A 21,548-nucleotide genomic window follows, 5' to 3' on the forward strand; every position below is an offset into this window, starting at 1 on the left:
ACACTGACTGTATAATACCTCCATACACTAACTGAAAAATGTATCCGTACACTGACTGAATAATACCACCATATATTGACTGAATAAAACCTACATACACTGATTGAATAATACCTCCATACACTGACTGAATAATACCTCCGTACACTGACTGTATAATACCTCCATATACTGACTGAATAATAGCACCATACACTGACTGAATAATACCTCCATTCACTGACTGAATAATACCTCCATACACTGACTGAATAATGTTTTCGTACACTGACTGAATAATTCCTCCGTACACTGACTAAATAATCCCTCCAAAAACTGACTGAATAATACCACCATATATTGACTGAATAACAATTCCATACACTGATTGAATAATACCTCCATACACTGACTGAATAATACCTCCGTACACTGACTGTTTAATACCTCCATATACTGACTGAATAATACCACCATACACTGACTGAATAATACCTCCAAACACTGACTTAATAATACCTCCATACACTGACTGAATAATACCTCCATACAATGACTGAATAATTCTTCCAAACACTGACTGAATAATACCTCCATACACTGACTGGATAATACCCCTATACACTGACTGAATAATACCTCCATACACTGATTGAATAATACCTCCATACACTGACTGAATAATACCTCCATACAATGACTGAATAATTCTTCCAAACACTGACTGAATAATACCTCCATACACTGACTGGATAATACCCCTATACACTGACTGAATAATACCTCCATACACTGATTGAATAATACCTCCATTCACTGACTGAATAATACCTCCATACAATGACTGAATAATACCTCCATACACTGACTGAATAATCCCTCCATACACTGACTGAATAATACCTCCATACAATGACTGAATAATACCTCCATACACTGAATGAATAATACCTCCATACACTGACTGAATAATACCTCCATACACTGACTGAATAACACCTCCATACACTGACTGAATAATACCTCCGTATACTGACTGAATAATACCTCCATACACAGACTGAATAATACCTCCGTATACTGACTGAATAATACCTCCATACACTGACTGAATAATACCTCCGTATACTGACTGAATAATACCTCCATACAATGACTGAATAATTCTTCCAAACACTGACTGAATAATACCTCCATGCACTGACTGAATAACACCTCCATACACTGACTGAATAATACCTCCATACACTGACTGAATAATACCTCCATGCACTGACTGAATAATACCTCCATACACTGACTGAATAACACCTCCATACACTGACTGAATAATACCTCCATACACTGACTGAATAACACCTCCATACACTGACTGAATAATACCTCCATACACTGACTGAATAATACCTCCTTACAATGACTGAATAATACCTCCATACACTGACTGAATAATACCTCCATACACTGACTGAATAATACCTCCATACACTGACTGAATAATACCTCTATACAATGACTGAATAATACCTCCATACACTGACTGAATAATACCTCCATACACTGACTGAATAATACCTCGAAACACTGACTGAATAACACCTCCATACACTGACTGAATAATACCTCCATACACTGACTGAATAATACCTCCATACACTGACTGAATAATACCTCCATACACTGACTGAATAGTACCTCCATACATTGACTGAATAATACCTCCAAAAAATGACTGAATAATACCTCCATACACTGACTGAATAATACCTCGAAACACTGACTGAATAACACCTCCATACACTGACTGAATAATGCCTCCATACACTGACTGAATAATAACTCCATACACTGACTGAATAATAACTCGATACACTGACTAAATAATAACTCCGTACACTGACTGAATAATACCACCATACACTAACTGAATAATACTTCAATACCCTGACAGAATAATACCACCATATACTGACTGAATAATACCTCCATACACTGACTGAATAATACCTCCATACACTGACTGAATAATACCACAATACACTTACTAAATAATACCTCCATACACTGACTGAATAATACCTCCATATACTGACTGAATAATACCTCCATCCACTGACAAAATAATACCGTCATATACTGACTGAGTAATACCTCCATACACTGACTAAATAATACCTCCATACACTGACTGAATAATACCTTCATACACTAACTGAATAATTCCTCCGTACACTGACTGAATAATACCTCCATACACTGACTGAATAATACCTCCGTATATTGACTGAATAATACCTCCATACACTGACTGAATAATACCTCCATACAATGACTGAATAATTCTTCCAAACACTGACTGAATAATACCTCCATACACTGACTGAATAATACATCCATTCACTGACTGAATAATACCTCCATACAATGACTGAATAATACCTCCATACACTGACTGAATAATCCCTCCATACACTGACTGAATAATACCTCCATACAATGACTGAATAATACCTCCATACACTGACTGAATAATACCTCCATACACTGACTGAATAATACCTCCATACACTGACTGAATAACACCTCCATACACTGACTGAATAATACCTCCGTATACTGACTGAATAATACCTCCATACACAGACTGAATAATACCTCCGTATACTGACTGAATAACACCTCCATACACTGACTGAATAATACCTCCGTATACTGACTGAATAATACCTCCATACAATGACTGAATAATACCTCCATACACTGACTGAATAATACCTCCATACACTGACTGAATAATACCTCCATACACTGACTGAATAATACCTCCGTATACTGACTGAATAATACCTCCATACAATGACTGAATAATTCTTCCAAACACTGACTGAATAATACCTCCATGCACTGACTGAATAACACCTCCATACACTGACTGAATAATACCTCCATACACTGACTGAATAATACCTCCATGCACTGACTGAATAATACCTCCATACACTGACTGAATAACACCTCCATACACTGACTGAATAATACCTCCATACACTGACTGAATAACACCTCCATACACTGACTGAATAATACCTCCATACACTGACTGAATAATACCTCCTTACAATGACTGAATAATACCTCCATACACTGACTGAAAAATACCTCCATACACTGACTGAATAATACCTCCATACACTGACTGAATAATACCTCCTTACACTGACTGAATAATACCTCTATACAATGACTGAATAATACCTCCATACACTGACTGAATAATACCTCCATACACTGACTGAATAATACCTCGAAACACTGACTGAATAACACCTCCATACACTGACTGAATAATACCTCCATACACTGACTGAATAACACCTCCATACACTGACTGAATAATACCTCCATACACTGACTGAATAGTACCTCCCTACATTGACTGAATAATACCTCCAAAAAATGACTGAATAATACCACCATACACTGACTGAATAATACCACCATACACTGACTGAATAATACCACCATACACTGACTGAATAATACCTCCATACACTGACTGAATAATACCACCATACACTGACTGAATAATACCTCCATACACTGACTGAATAATACCTCGAAACACTGACTGAATAATACCTCCATACACTGACTGAATAATACCTCCATACACTGACTGAATAATACCTCCATACACTGACTGAATAATACCTCCATACACTGACTGAATAGTACCTCCATACATTGACTGAATAATACCTCCAAAAAATGACTGAATAATACCACCATACACTGACTGAATAATACCACCATACACTGACTGAATAATACCACCATACACTGACTGAATAATACCTCCATACACTGACTGAATAATACCACCATACACTGACTGAATAATACCTCCATACACTGACTGAATAATACCTCGAAACACTGACTGAATAACACCTCCATACACTGACTGAATAATGCCTCCATACACTGACTGAATAATAACTCCATACACTGACTGAATAATACCTCGATACACTGACTAAATAATAACTCCATACACTGACTGAATAATACCACCATACACTAACTGAATAATATTTCAATACCCTGACAGAATAATACCACCATATACTGACTGAATAATACCTCCATACACTGACTGAATAACACCTCCATACACTGACTGAATAATACCACAATACACTTACTAAATAATACCTACATACACTGACTGAATAATACCTCCATCCACTGACAAAATAATACCGTCATATACTGACAGAGTAATACCTCCATACACTGACTAAATAATACCTCCATACACTGACTGAATAATACCTTCATACACTAACTGAATAATTCCTCCGTACACTGACTGAATAATACCTCCATACACTGACTGAATAATACTTCCAAACATTGACAGATCAATACCTCCGTATATTGACTGAATAATACCTCCGCACACTGACTGAATAACACCTCCATACACTGACTGAATAATACCTCCATACACTGACTGAATAATACCTCCGTATATTGACTGAATAATACCTCCATACACTGACTGAATAATACCTCCATATACTGACTGAATAATATCTCCATACACTGACTGAATAATACCTCCATACACTGACTGAATAATACCTCCATACACTGACTGAATAATACCTCCATACACTGACTGAATAACACCTCCATACACTGACTGAATAATACCACCATACAATAACTGAATAACACCTCCATACACTGACTGAATAACACCTCCGCACACTGACTGAATAATACCACCATACACTGACTGAATAATACCTCCATACACTGACTGAATAACACCTCCGCACACTGACTGAATAATACCACCATACACTGACTGAATAACACCTCCATACACTGACTGAATAACACCTCCGCACACTGACTGAATAATACCACCATACACTGACTGAATAACACCTCCATACACTGACTGAATAATACCACCATACAATAACTGAATAACACCTCCATACACTGACTGAATAACACCTCCGCACACTGACTGAATAATACCACCATACACTGACTGAATAATACCTCCATAAACTGACTGAATAACACCTCCGCACACTGACTGAATAATACCTCCATGCACTGACTGAATAACACCTCCGCACACTGACTGAATAATACCTACATACACTGACTGAATAACACCTCCATACACTGACTGAATAATACCTCCATACACTGACTGAATAACACCTCCGCACACTGACTGAATAATACCTCCATACACTGTCTGAATAACACCTCCGCACACTGACTGAATAATACCACCATACACTGACTGAATAACACCTCCGCACACTGACTGAATAATACCACCATACACTGACTGAATAACACCTCCATACACTGACTGAATAATACCTCCATACACTGACTGAATAATACCTCCGTATATTGACTGAATAATACCTCCATACACTGACTGAATAATACCTCCATATACTGACTGAATAATATCTCCATACACTGACTCAATAATACCACCATACACTGACTGAATAACACCTCCATACACTGACTGAATAATACCTCCATACACTGACTGAATAATACCTCCGTATATTGACTGAATAATACCTCCATACACTGACTGAATAATACCTCCATATACTGACTGAATAATATCTCCATACACTGACTGAATAATACCTCCATACACTGACTGAATAATACCTCCATACACTGACTGAATAATACCTCCATACACTGACTGAATAACACCTCCGCACACTGACTGAATAATACCTCCATATACTGACTGAATAACACCTCCATACACTGACTGAATAATACCTCCATACACTGACTGAATAACACCTCCGCACACTGACTGAATGATACCTCCATACACTGACTGAATAACACCTCCGCACACTGACTGAATAATACCTCCATACACTGACTGAATAACACCTCCGCACACTGACTGAATAATACCACCATACACTGACTGAATAATACCTCCATACACTGACTGAATAACACCTCCGCACACTGACTGAATAATACCACCATACACTGACTGAATAATACCTCCATACACTGACTGAATAACACCTCCGCACACTGACTGAATGATACCTCCATACACTGACTGAATAACACCTCCGCACACTGACTGAATAATACCTCCATACACTGACTGAATAACACCTCCGCACACTGACTGAATAATACCTCCATACACTGACTGAATAATACCTCCATACACTGACTGAATAATACCACCATACACTGACTGAATAACACCTCCATACACTGACTGAATAACACCTCCGCACACTGACTGAATAATACCACCATACAATGACTGAATAACACCTCCATACACTGACTGAATAACACCTCCATACACTGACTGAATAACACCACCATACACTGACTGAATGATACCTCCATACACTGACTGAATAATACCTCCATACACTAACTGAATAATACCTCCATACACTAACTGAATAACACCTCCATACACTAACTGAATAACACCTCCGTACACTGACTGAAAAATACATCCATAACTTGACTGAATAATACCACCATACACTGACTGAACAATACCTCTAAACACTGACTGAATAATACCTCCATACACTGACTGAATAATACCTCCATACACTGACTGAATAATACCACAATACACTGACTGAATAACAACTCCATACACTGACTGAATAATGTTTCTGTACACTGACTTAATAATACAACCATATATTGACTGAATAATACCTCCATATACTGACTGAATAACACAACCATATATTGACTGAATAATACCTCCATATACTGACTGAATAATACAACCATATATTGACTGAATAATACCTCCGTACACTGACTGTATAATATCTTCGTATATTAACTGAATAATACCTCCGCACACTGACTGAATAATACCTCCATACACTGACTGAATAACACCTCCATACACTGACTGAATAACACCACCATACACTGACTGAATAATACCTCCATACACTGACTGAATAATACCTCCATACACTGACTGAATAATACCACCAAACACTGACTGAATAATACCTCCAAACATTGACTGAATAATTCCTCCAAACACTGACTGAATAATACCTCCGTATATTGACTGAATAATACCTCCATACACTGATGGAATAATACCTCCATACACTGACTGAATAGTACCTCTATACACTGACTGTATAACACCTCCATACACTGACTGAATAACACCTCCATATACTGACTGAATAACACCACTGTAACGGTTCTCGGAGGCGGAACCTCTGGGCTACTATACAAGGGAGCGGTCCTTGTAAGGGAGCGGGTGGCGACCAGGCAGGCAGTCACAGCAGGTGACCGGGACAGTCTCTGGGTGTACGGGCAGGAGGTCACGGCAAGTGACCGGGGCAGTCTCTAGGTAAAGGGTAGGTACGACCTGTGATGGCTGAACCTCCAGGTAGGCTAGCAAGGCAGATGGAGGATGTGTGCTCCCAGGTGAGCAAGCGAGAGTCTCTGGAATAGCAGGTGGTCACAGCACGTGACGGCGGAGCCTCCAGGTAGGCAAGCAGGCAGGTAGCGGAGAAGCGCTCCCAGGTGAGCGGGCAAGAGTCTGGAATAGCTGGTGGTCACAGCACGTGACAGCGGAGCCTCCGGGCAGGCAAGCAGGCAGGTAGCAGGAAATCAGGCAGGATTAGGACAGCAAGCTGGCAGGAATCTGGCAGGTAACTGGCAGGTAACTGGCAACGGGACCTGAGGGCTGAAGCAGAGTAGATCGGTGCAACAACATTGCTCGGGCACCTCCATTTTGGAGGAGGTGCCTTATATATGGTAAAGTCCTCCGGCCATTGGCCGGGGACTCCTTAGGACGGCGCGCGCGGCCCCTTTAAGAGGGAGGGAGGGCGCGCGCGCGCGCCCTAAGCACAGTGGCCGGGAAGGAGCGCGCGCTGCCAGCAGAGCGGGAGAGGGACGCCGGGCACGGAGCAGGGAGGTGAGGGGAACAGCGTCCCTGCCTAGCAGAGGGCAGGGACGCCGGCACTACAGTACCTCCCCCTTTAGGCCCCCCCTTTTTTAGGCCAGACAGAAATTTAGCAAGGATGAGCGGGGCATGGATGTTCTCCCGGGGCTCCCACGTTCTCTCCTCAGGACCAAACCCTTCCAATCTACTAGAAAAAAGGTCTTTCCTCTTACCCTTTTGGTGGCAAGAATGTTCTCTACCTCAAACTCGTCCTCAGCAGAAACCGGAGCAGGAGGCGTACCTGTAGACTTGGAAAAAGAGTTAAGCACCACGGGTTTGAGGAGAGATACATGGAAGGAGTTAGGGATCCGTAAGTTGGCCGGGAGTTTCAATTTATAGGCCACCGGGTTGATCTGACTGATGACCTCCAGAGGACCGATGAACCGAGGCCCTAACTTGTAAGAAGGTATCTTGAGTCGGACATATTTAGATGAGAGCCAGACTTTATCCCCTGGACGAAATTGTGGAGGATCCAGGCGTTTTTTGTCAGCGTGTCTTTTCATACGCTCGGATGACAGAAGGAGTGCGGACCGGGTACTCTCCCATATGGAGGAAAATTTGCTAACGAGAGATTCCGCAGCCGGGTTGTCCACAGAGGTGGAGACAGGAAAAGGAATCCGAGGATGCTGACCAAAGACTACAAAAAACGGGGATTTGGAGGAGGATTCGCTCTCGTGATTATTATAAGAGAACTCGGCCCATGGTAGGAGATCCACCCAGTCAGAATGGTGGGCATTAACGAAGTGCCGGAGGTAACTGGTCAGGTTCTGATTGATCCGCTCCACTTGACCATTGGACTGTGGGTGGTAAGCGGAAGAGAAGTCCAGGGTGACGTCTAGTAGTTTACAAGTGGCTCTCCAGAAACGTGAGGTGAACTGTACCCCACGATCCGACACCATGTGGAGGGGCAGGCCATGAAGACGGAAGATGTGGCGGATAAAGTCTTTAGCCAGCTCGGGTGCAGACGGAAGGCCTGGCAGGGGAATAAAGTGAGCCATCTTGGAAAAGCGGTCAGCGACCACCCAAATGACCGTACAACCGGCAGAGACGGGAAGATCAGTTATAAAGTCCATTGCTATATGCTGCCAGGGGGCAGCAGGTACAGGAAGCGGAAGAAGGCGTCCGGCTGGCAGATGTCTCGGGACTTTGTTGCGGGCACAGGACACACAGGCAGAAACAAAGTCTATTATGTCCTTGTGCAGGGTAGGCCACCAATAGTGCCGGGCAATAAGCTGGAGGGTCTTTTTCTGACCGGCGTGGCCAGCTAGTTTAGACGAATGGCCCCAGTGTAGGATCTTCTCCCGATCAGGTACTGAAACAAACATCTTACCGGGAGGGAGACGATTTAGACTCACGGGAGCCACCTGCATTACTCTGGCGGGATCGATGATATGTTTAGGTTCTTCCTCGAGATCGGACACCAGAAAGGATCGGGACAAGGCGTCTGCTTTGACGTTTTTGTCAGCCGGGCGAAAATGAAGAACAAAATCAAAGCGAGCAAAAAACAAGGACCACCGGGCTTGGCGCGGGTTAAGTCTCTGGGCATGCTGGAGGTAAGCCAAGTTCTTGTGGTCAGTGTAAATTATTACCGGATGAAGAGCCCCCTCGAGTAGGTAACGCCACTCCTCCAACGCCAGCTTGATGGCCAATAACTCTCGGTCTCCTATGGAATAGTTGCGCTCAGAAGAGGAGAAGAGTTTGGAGAAGAAGCCACAAGTTACCATTCTCCCGGAAGATGATTTTTGAGTAAGTACCGCTCCGGCTCCAGAGGAGGAGGCGTCAACTTCCAGGAAGAACTGCTTGTTGCCGTCCGGGCGATGCAGCACCGGGGCGGAAGAGAAGGCCTGTTTTAGGGAAAGAAAGGCCTCCTCTGCTTCGGGCGGCCACTCTTTGGGATTAGTACCCTTACGGGTGAGCGCGGAAATTGGGGCAGTCCGGGAAGAGAAGTGCGGGATGAAGAGGCGGTAATAGTTGGCGAAGCCCAGGAACCGTTGAATAGCCTTCAACCCCTCAGGTCGGGGCCATTTCTCGATGGCAGACAGTTTCTCAGGATCCATTTGTAGGCCGGTCTGAGAGATAATGTAGCCCAGAAACGGAAGCGAGGTCTGCTCAAAGAGGCACTTCTCATATTTAGCGTAGAGATGGTTCTGCCTGAGCCTGAGCAGGACCTGACGAACATCCCTCCGGTGAGTCTGGAGATCCGGAGAGAAGACCAAGATGTCGTCCAGGTACACCACTACGCAGGAGTAGAGAAGGTCCCAGAAGATGTCATTGACCAACTCTTGAAAGACGGCAGGAGCGTTACAGAGACCAAAGGGCATTACCAGATATTCATAGTGGCCGTCCCGGGTGTTGAATGCCGTCTTCCATTCATCCCCCTGACGGATACGAACCAGGTTGTACGCCCCACGGAGGTCCAGTTTGGTGAAGATTCTAGCCCCCCTCAGACGATCAAATAACTCCGGAATGAGCGGAAGGGGGTACTTATTCTTCACCGTGATCTGGTTAAGGCCTCTATAGTCTATACAGGGACGGAGAGAGCCGTCCTTCTTTTTGACGAAAAAGAAGCCTGCTCCCGCCGGGGAGGTAGATTTCCGGATGAATCCCCTGGCCAGATTCTCCTCAATATATTCGGACATCGACCGGGTCTCAGCAGCGGATAATGGATAAATACGCCCACGGGGAGGAGAAGTACCAGGTAACAGATCGATAGGGCAGTCGTATGGTCTATGAGGGGGTAGTGTCTCTGCCTCCTTTTTATTAAAGACATCAGCATAAGACCAATAAGGTATCGGAAGTCCAGGTAGATTAGCTGGGGTAGGAGAAGGACGGACGGGATGAACGGGAACCAGACAGGTCTTATGGCAGCCCTGTCCCCAGCGAAGGACTTCTCCGGTCTGCCAGTCAAGAACGGGTGCATGTTTCTGGAGCCAAGGTAGGCCTAGCAAGAGGGCGTGAGAGAGTCCAGGCAGAACATGGAAGGAGATACTTTCAGAATGCAGCATTCCCACCTGCAGAGTAATGGATTCGGTGATGAGTTGGATGGGGCGTGGTAAGAGCCCCCCATCCACGGCAGCAACAGACAAGGGTACAGCCAGAGGTTTGGTGGGGATGCGGTATTTCTCTACCAGGGACTGTGAAATAAGATTCCCGGCTGCTCCAGAGTCCAGTTGGGCTAGTTCGAAATAACGGTTCTCCCCGTAGATGATTGAAACTGACAACAGCAGGGATGGAGAGGATTTATTCTTGTCTAGGTGGACCTCTCTGAGCGAACCTAGACACAGGCATTTCCCGATCTCTCCGGGCAGGCACGGATCCGGTGCTCCTTACTGCCACAGTAGAAGCAGGTCCCCTCGGCACGGCGTAAGTCCTGACGGGTCTTGACCATCTTGGTCTGGTCGACCTGCATAGGCTCAGGAGGGTGTACCTGGTTAGAGACAGAAGGAGTGACGGGTTTCTGAAAAGTAGGAGCTAGACGTGGTAACCTCCTCTCACGGGTGACCTCTCTGGCACGCTCCTGGAACCGTAGGTCAATCCGGGTGGCAAGAGTTATTAAGTCATCGAGAGTGGTAGGAATGTCCCGACCGGCAAGTTCATCTTTAATACGGCCGGACAGACGCTCCCAGAAGACGGAAACCAGAGCGTCGTTATCCCAGGCCAGCTCCGAGGCAAGGGTACGGAACCGTATGGCATATTGGCCCACGGTGAGACTTTCCTGACGGAGGCGCAGCAACGATGATGCGGATGAGGTCTTCCGTCCGGGTTCGTCGAAGACTTTCCGGAAAGCCGTGAGAAAAGCAGGCAAGTTGGACACCAGGGGGTCTCCTCTCTCCCATAGAGGATTTAGCCAGGCCAGGGCCTCCCCGGTGAGATGGGACATGATGAATGCAATTTTGGCTCGGTCGGAGTTAAACTGGTGGGACAATAGTTCAAAGTGCAGGGTGCACTGATTTATGAAGCCCCGAGCCTGGGCTGAGTCGCCTCCGAAGCGAGGAGGTGCAGAAAGCCGAGGTCCGGGGTAGGATATCATGGTGTTAGTGGACAGCGGAGCTGCCGGATTGCGAGACATGGCACTGGCGGAGGTTGTTGGTGGAGCAGTCAGAGTGTCCAGGCGAGTATTGACATTCCGCAGGTGACCCAGGATGGACTCCTGTTGGGACCTTTGACGGAACAGTTCATGACACAGGTCCGAGAGCGAGGGAGCTTGGGTGCCACCGGGTTCCATGGCCCGAGCAAACTGTAACGGGTCTGGGAGGCGGAACCTCTGGGCTACTATACAAGGGAGCGGTCCTTGTAAGGGAGCGGGTGGCGACCAGGCAGGCAGTCACAGCAGGTGACCGGGACAGTCTCTGGGTGTACGGGCAGGAGGTCACGGCAAGTGACCGGGGCAGTCTCTAGGTAAAGGGTAGGTACGACCTGTGATGGTTGAACCTCCAGGCAGGCTAGCAAGGCAGATGGAGGATGTGTGCTCCCAGGTGAGCAAGCGAGAGTCTCTGGAATAGCAGGTGGTCACAGCACGTGACGGCGGAGCCTCCAGGTAGGCTAGCAGGCAGGTAGCAGATGTGCGCTCCCAGGTGAGCGGGCAAGCTGGTCCATAGACAGACTGACAAGAGTTCTAAGGCAGACCGTCGGACCTCAGGCTAGCAGGCAGGTAGCAGATGTGCGCTCCCAGGTGAGCGGCCAAGCTGGTCCATAGACAGACTGACAGGAGTAGTAAGGCAGACCGTCGGACCTCAGGCTAGCAGGCAGGTAGCAGAATATCAGGCAGGAATAAGACAGCAAGCTGGCAGGAATCTGGCAGGTAACTGGCAGGTAACTGGCAACGGGACCTGAGGGCTGAAGCAGAGTAGAACGGTGCAACAACATTGCTCGGGCACCTCCATTTTGGAGGAGGTGCCTTATATATGGTAAAGTCCTCCGGCCATTGGCCGGGGACTCCTTAGGACGGCGCGCGTGGCCCCTTTAAGAGGGAGGGAGGGCGCGCGCGCACGCCCTAAGCACAGTGGCCGGGAAGGAGCGCGCGCTGCCAGCAGAGCGGGAGAGGGACGCCGGGCACGGAGCAGAGCGGTGAGGGGAACAGCGGCACTACAACCACCATACACTGACTGAATAATACCTCCGTATATAAACTGAATAATACCTCCGTATATTAACTGAATAATACCTCCTCACACTGACTGAATAATACCTCCATACACTGACTGAATAACACCTCCATACACTGACTGAATAACACCTCCATACACTGACTGAATAACACCTCCATACACTCACTGAATAACACCTCCATATACTGACTGAATAATACCTCCATATACTGACTGAATAATACCTCCATATACTGACTGAATAACACCTCCTCACACTGACTGAATAATACCACCAAACACTGACTGAATAATACCTCCAAACATTGACTGAATAATTCCTCCAAACACTGACTGAATAATACCTCCGTATATTGACTGAATAATACCTCCATACACTGACTGAATAATACCTCCATACACTGACTGAATAATACCTCCATACACTGACTGAATAATACCTCGATACACTGACTAAATAATAACTCCGTACACTGACTGAATAATACCTCCATACACTAACTGAATAATACTTCAATACCCTGACAGAATAATACCACCATATACTGACTGAATAATACCTCCATACACTAACTGAATAATACCTCCATACACTGACTGAATAATACGACAATACACTTACTAAATAATACCTCCATACACTGACTGAATAATACCTCCATATACTGACTGAATAATACCTCCATCCACTGACAAAATAATACCACCATATACTGACTGAGTAATACCTCCATACACTGACTAAAAAATACCTCCATACACTGACTGAATAATACCTTCATACACTAACTGAATAATTCCTCCGTACACTGACTGAATAATACCTCCATACACTGACTGAATAATACTTCCAAACATTGACTGAACAATACCTCCGTATATTGACTGAATAATACCTCCGCACACTGACTGAATAACACGTCCATACACTAACTGAATAATACCTCCATACACTGACTGAATAATACCTCCGTATATTGACTGAATAATACCTCCATACACTGACTGAATAATACCTCCATATACTGACTGAATAATATCTCCATACACTGACTGAATAATACCTCCATACACTTACTGAATAATACCTCCATACACTGACTGAATAATACCTCCATACACTGACTGAATAACACCTCCGCACACTGACTGAATAATACCACCATACACTGACTGAATAATACCTCCATACACTGACTGAATAACACCTCCGCACACTGACTGAATGATACCTCCATACACTGACTGAATAACACCTCCGCACACTGACTGAATAATACCACCATACAATGACTGAATAATACCTCCGTACACTGACTGAAAAATACCTCCATAAACTGACTGAATAATACCACAATACACTGACTGAATAACACTTCCATACACTGACTGAATAATGTTTCTGTACACTGACTGAATAATACCGCCGTACACTGACTGAATAATACAACCATATATTGACTGAATAATACCTCCGTACACTGACTGTATAATACCTCCGCACACTGACTGAATAGTACCTCTATACACTGACTGTATAATACCTTCGTATATTAACTGAATAATACCTCCACACACTGACTGAATAATACCTCCATACACTGACTGAATAACACCTCCATACACTGACTGAATAACACCTCCATACACTGACTGAATAACACCACCAAACACTGACTGAATAATTCCTCCAAACACTGACTGAATAATACCTCCGTATATTGACTGAATAATACCTCCATACACTGATGGAATAATACCTCCTTACACTGACTGAATAACACCTCCATACACTGACTGAATAATACCTCCGCACACTGACTACATAATACCTCCGTACACTGACTGAAAAATACATCCATACCTTGACTGAATAATACCACCATACACTGACTGAACAACACCTCCATACACTGACAGAATAATACCTCCATACACTGACTGAATAACCCCTCCATACACTGACTGAATAACACCTCCATACACTGACTGAATAATACCTCCATACACTGACAGAATAATACCTCCATACACTGACTGAATAATTCCTCCATACACTGACAGAATAATACCTCCATACACTGACTGAATAACACCTCCATACACTGACTGAATAACACCTCCATACACTGACCGAATAATACCTCCATACACTGACAGAATAATACCTCCATACACTGACTGAATAAGTCCTCCATACACTGACAGAATAATACCACCATATACTGACTGAGTAATACCACCATACCCTCACTGAATAACACCTACATATACTAATTGAAAAATACCTCCGTACACTGAATAATACCTTCTTACACTGAATGAATAATACCTCCATACACTGACTGAATATTGCCTCCATACACTGCCTGAATAAAACCTTCGTACAGTGACTAAATAATACCTCCAAACACTGACTGAATATTACCTCCATACACTGACTGAATGATACCTCCGTACACTGATTGAATAACACCTCCATACACTGACTGAATAATACCTCCATACACTGACTGAATAATACCTCCATACACTGACTGAATAATACCTCCATACACTGACTGAATAATACCTTCATACACTGACTGAATAATACCTCCATATACTGACTGAATAACACCTCCATACACTGATTGAATAACACCTCCATACACTGACTGAATAATACCTCCATACACTGATTGAATAACACCTCCATACACTGACTGAATAATACCTCCATACACTGACTGAATAATACCTCCATACACTGAATGAATAATACTTCCATACACTGACTGAATAACACCTCCATACACTGACTGAATAATACCACCATATACTGACTGAATAATACCTCCATACACTGGCTGAATAACACCTCCATACACTGACTGAATAATACCTCCATACACTGACTGAATAACACCTCAATACACTGACTGAATAATACCACCATATACTGACTGAATAATACCTCCATACACTGACTGAATAACACCTCAATACACTGACTGAATAATACCTCCATACACTGACTGAATAATACCACCATACACTGACTGAATAACACCTCCATACACTGACTGAATAATACCACCATATACTGACTGAATAATACCTCCATACACTGACTGAATAACACCTCCATACACTGACTGAATAATACCACCATATACTGACTGAATAATGCCTCCATACACTGACTGAATAATACCACCATATACTGACTGAATAATACCTCCATACACTGACTGAATAATACCTCCATACACTGACTGAATAACACCTCCATACACTGACTGAATAATACCTCCATACACTGACTGAATAATACCTCCATACACTGACTGAATAACACCTCCATACACTGACTGAATAATACCACCATATACTGACTGAATAATACCTCCATACACTGACTGAATAACACATCCACATACTGACTGAATAATACCTCCAAACACTGACTGAATAATACCTCCATACACTGACTGAATAATACTTCCATACACTGACTGAATAAGACCTCCATACACTGACTGAATAATACCACCATATACTGACTGAATAATACCTCCATACACTGACTGAATAATACCTCCATATACTGACTGAATAATACCTCCATACACTGACTGAATAATACCTCCATACACTGACTGAATAACACCTACATATACTGACTGAATAACACCTCCATACACTGACTGAATAATACCTCCATACACTGACTGAATAATACCTCCATATACTGACTGAATAATACCTCCATACACTGACTGAATAATATCTCCGTATATTGACTGAATAATACCACCATACACTGACTGAATAATACCTCCATACACTGACTGAATAATACCTCCATATACTGACTGAATGATACCTCCGTATACTGACTGAATGATACCTCCGCACACTAACTGAATAATACCTCCGTATATTGACTGAATGATACCTCCAAACACTGACTGAATAATACCTCCATATACTGACTGAATGATACATCCGTACACTGACTGAATTATACCTCCGAACACTGACTGAATAATACCACCATACACTGATGGAATAATACCACCATATACTGACTGAATAATACCTCCATACACTGACAGAATAATACTGCCATATAGTGATTGTATAATACCACCATACACTGACTGAATAATACCTCCAACCACTGACTGAATAATACCTCCGTATATTGACTGAATAATACCTCCATATACTGACTGAATATTACCTCCATACACTGACTGAATAATACCTCCAACCACTGACTGAATAATACCTCCGTATATTGACTGAATAATACCTCCATATACTGACTGAATATTACCTCCATACACTGACTGAATAATACCATCATACACTGACTGAATAATACCTCCATACACTGACTGAATAATAACTCCATACACTAACTGAATAATACCTCCGTACACTGACTGAATAATACCTCCATACACTGACTGAATAATACCTGCATACACTAACTGAATAATACCTCCATATACTGACTGAATAATACCTCCATACACTGACTGAATAATACCTCCATACACTGACTGAATAACACCTCCATGCACTGACTGAATAATACCTCCATACACTGACTGAATAATACCTCCATACACTGACTGAATAACACCTCCATACACTGACTGAATAATACCTCCATACACTGACTGAATAATACCTCCAAACACTGACTGAATAATACCTGCATACACTAACTGAATAATACCTCCATATACTGACTGAATAATACCTCCATACACTGACTGAATAACACCTCCATACACTGACTGAATAATACCTCCAAACACTGACTGAATAATACCTGCATACACTAACTGAATAATACCTCCATATACTGACTGAATAATACCTCCATACACTGACTGAATGATACCTCCATACAATGACTGAATAATACCTCCATACACTGACTGAATAATACCTACGTACACTGACTGAATAATACCTCTAAATACTGACAGAATATAACCTCCGTATACTGACTGAATAACACCTCCATACACTGACTGAATAATACTACAATACACTAACTAAATAATACCTCCATACACTGACTGAATAATACCTCCATATACTGACTGAATAATACCTCCATACACTGACAAAATAATACCGCCATATACTGACTGAATAATACCTCCATACACTGACTAAATAATATCTCCATACACTGACAGAATAACCCCTCCATATACTGACTGAATAATACCTCCATACAGTGACTGAATAATACCTCCATACAGTGACTGAATAATACCACCATATACTGACTGAATAATACCTCCATACAGTGACTCAATAATACCTCCATACAGTGACTGAATAAAACCTCCATATACTGACTGAATAATACCTCCATACACTGACTGAATAATACCTCCATATACTGACTGAATAATACCTCCATACACTGACTGAATAAAACACCATATACTGACTAAATAATACCTGCATACACTGACTGAATAACACCTCCATACACTGACTGAATAATACCTTCATACACTAACTGAATAAAACCTCCATACACTGACTGAATAATACCACCCTACACTGACTAAATAATACCGCCATATACTGACTGAATAATACCTCCATACACTGACTAAATAATACCGCCATATACTGACTGAATAATACCTCCATACACTGACTGAATAATACCACCATACACTGACTAAATAATACCTCCATACACTGACTAAATAATACCTCCATACACTGACTGAATAATACCTCCGTACACTGACTGAATAATACCTCCATACACTGACTGAACAATACCTCCGTATATTGACTGAATAATACCTCCGCACACTGACTAAATAATAGCTCCATACACTGACTGAATTTTACCACCGTACACTGACTGAATAATACCGCCATATACTGACTGAATAAAACCTCCATACACTGACTGAATAATACCTCCATACACTGATTAAATAACACCTCCATACACTGACTGAATAATAACTCCAAACACTGACTGAATAACACCTACATACACTGACTGAATAATACCTCCGTATACTCACTGAATATTACCTCCATGCACTGACTGAATAACACCTCCATACACTGACTGAATAATACCTCCATACACTAACTGAATAATACCTCCATGCACTGACTGAATAACACCTCCATACACTGACTGAATAAAACCTCCATATACTGACTGAATAATACCTCCATACACTGACTGAATAATACCTCCATACACTGATTGAATAATACCTCCAACACTGACTGAATAATACCTCCATACACTGACTGAATAACCCCTCCATACACTGACTGAAAAACACCGCCATACACTGACTAAATAACCCCTCCATACACTGACTGAATAATACCTCCATACACTGACTGAATATTACCTCCATACACTGACTGAATAATACCACCATATACTGTCTGAATAACACCTCCATACACTGACTGAATAACACCTCCATACACTGACTAAATAATACCTCCATACACTAACTGAATAATACCTCCATACACTGACTGAATAATACCTCCATACACTGACTGAATAATACCTCCTTACACTGACTGAATAATACCACCATACACTGACTGAATAATACCTCCATATACTGACTGAATGATACCTCCGTATACTGACTGAGTGATACCTCCGCACACTAACTGAATAATACCTCCATATACTGACTGAATAACACCTCCATACACTGACTGAATAATACCACAATACACTGACTGAAAAATACCTCCATACACTGACTGAATAATACCTCCATATACTGACTGAATGATACCTCCGTATACTGACTGAATGATATCTCCGCACACTAACTAAATAATACCTCCATACACTGACTGAATAATACCACCATACACTGACTGAATAATACCTCCATACACTGACTGAATAATATCTCCATATACTGACTGAATGATACCTCCGTATAGTGACTGAATGATACCTCCGTATACTGACTGATTGATATCTCCGCACACTAACTAAATAATACCTCCATACACTGACTGAATAATACCTCTATACACTGACTGAATAATATCTCCATACACTGACTGAATAATACCTCCATACACTGACTGAATAATACTTGAATACACTGACTGAATAATATCGCCATACACTGACAGAATAATACCTCCATATACTGATTGAATAATACCTCCAATCACTGACTGAATAATACCTCAATATATTGACTGAATAATACCTCCGCACACTGACTTAATAACACCTCCAAACACTGACTGAATAATACCTCCATATACTGACTGAATAATACCACCGTACACTGACTGAATAACACCTACATATAGTAACTGAAAAGTACCTCCGTAACCTGAATAATACCTCCATACACTGAATGAATAATACCTCCATAGAATAACTGAATAACTCCAACATACACTGACTGAATAATACCTCCATACACTGACTGAATAACACCTCCATATACTGACTGAATAACACCTCCATACACTGACTGAATAATACCTCCATACACTGACTGAATAATACCTCCATAGAATAACTGAATAATACCACCATACACTGACTGAATAACACCTCCATACACTGACTGAATAATACCTCCATACACTGAAAAATAACTCCATACACTGACTGAATAATACCTCCATACACTGACTGAATAACAACTCCATACACTGACTGAATGATACCTCCATACACTGACTGAATAACAACTCCATACACTGAGTGAATAATACCTCTATACACTGACTGAATAAAACCTCCATACACTGACTGAATAATACCTAAATACACTGACTGAATAACACCACCATATACTGACTGAATATTACGTCCATACACTGACTGATTAATGCCTCCATACACTGACTGAATAACACCTCCATACACTGACTGAATAATACCTCCATACACTGACTGAATAATACCTCCATACACTGACTGAATAATACCTCCATATACTGACTGAATAATACCTCCATACACTGACTGAATAATACCTCCATACACTGACTGAATAACACCTCCATACACTGACTGAATAATACCTCCATACACTGACTGAATAACACCACCATACACTGACTGAATAACACCTCCATACACTGACTGAATAACACCTCCATACACTGACTGAATAATACCTCCATACACTGACTGAATAACACCACCATACACTGACTGAATAACACCTCCATACACTGACTGAATAACACCTCCATACACTGACTGAATAATACCTCCATACACTGACTGAATAACACCTCCATATACTGACTGAATAACCCCTCCATACACTGACTGAATAATACCTCCATACACTGACTGAATAATACCTCCATACACTGACTGAATAACACCACCATACACTGACTGAATA

The sequence above is a fragment of the Phyllobates terribilis genome, unplaced genomic scaffold, assembly GCF_046119375.1.
Source record: "Phyllobates terribilis strain yellow unplaced genomic scaffold, ASM4611937v1 Scaffold_3__8_contigs__length_932513732, whole genome shotgun sequence".
In the NCBI taxonomy this organism is placed as follows: Eukaryota; Metazoa; Chordata; class Amphibia; order Anura; family Dendrobatidae; genus Phyllobates; species Phyllobates terribilis.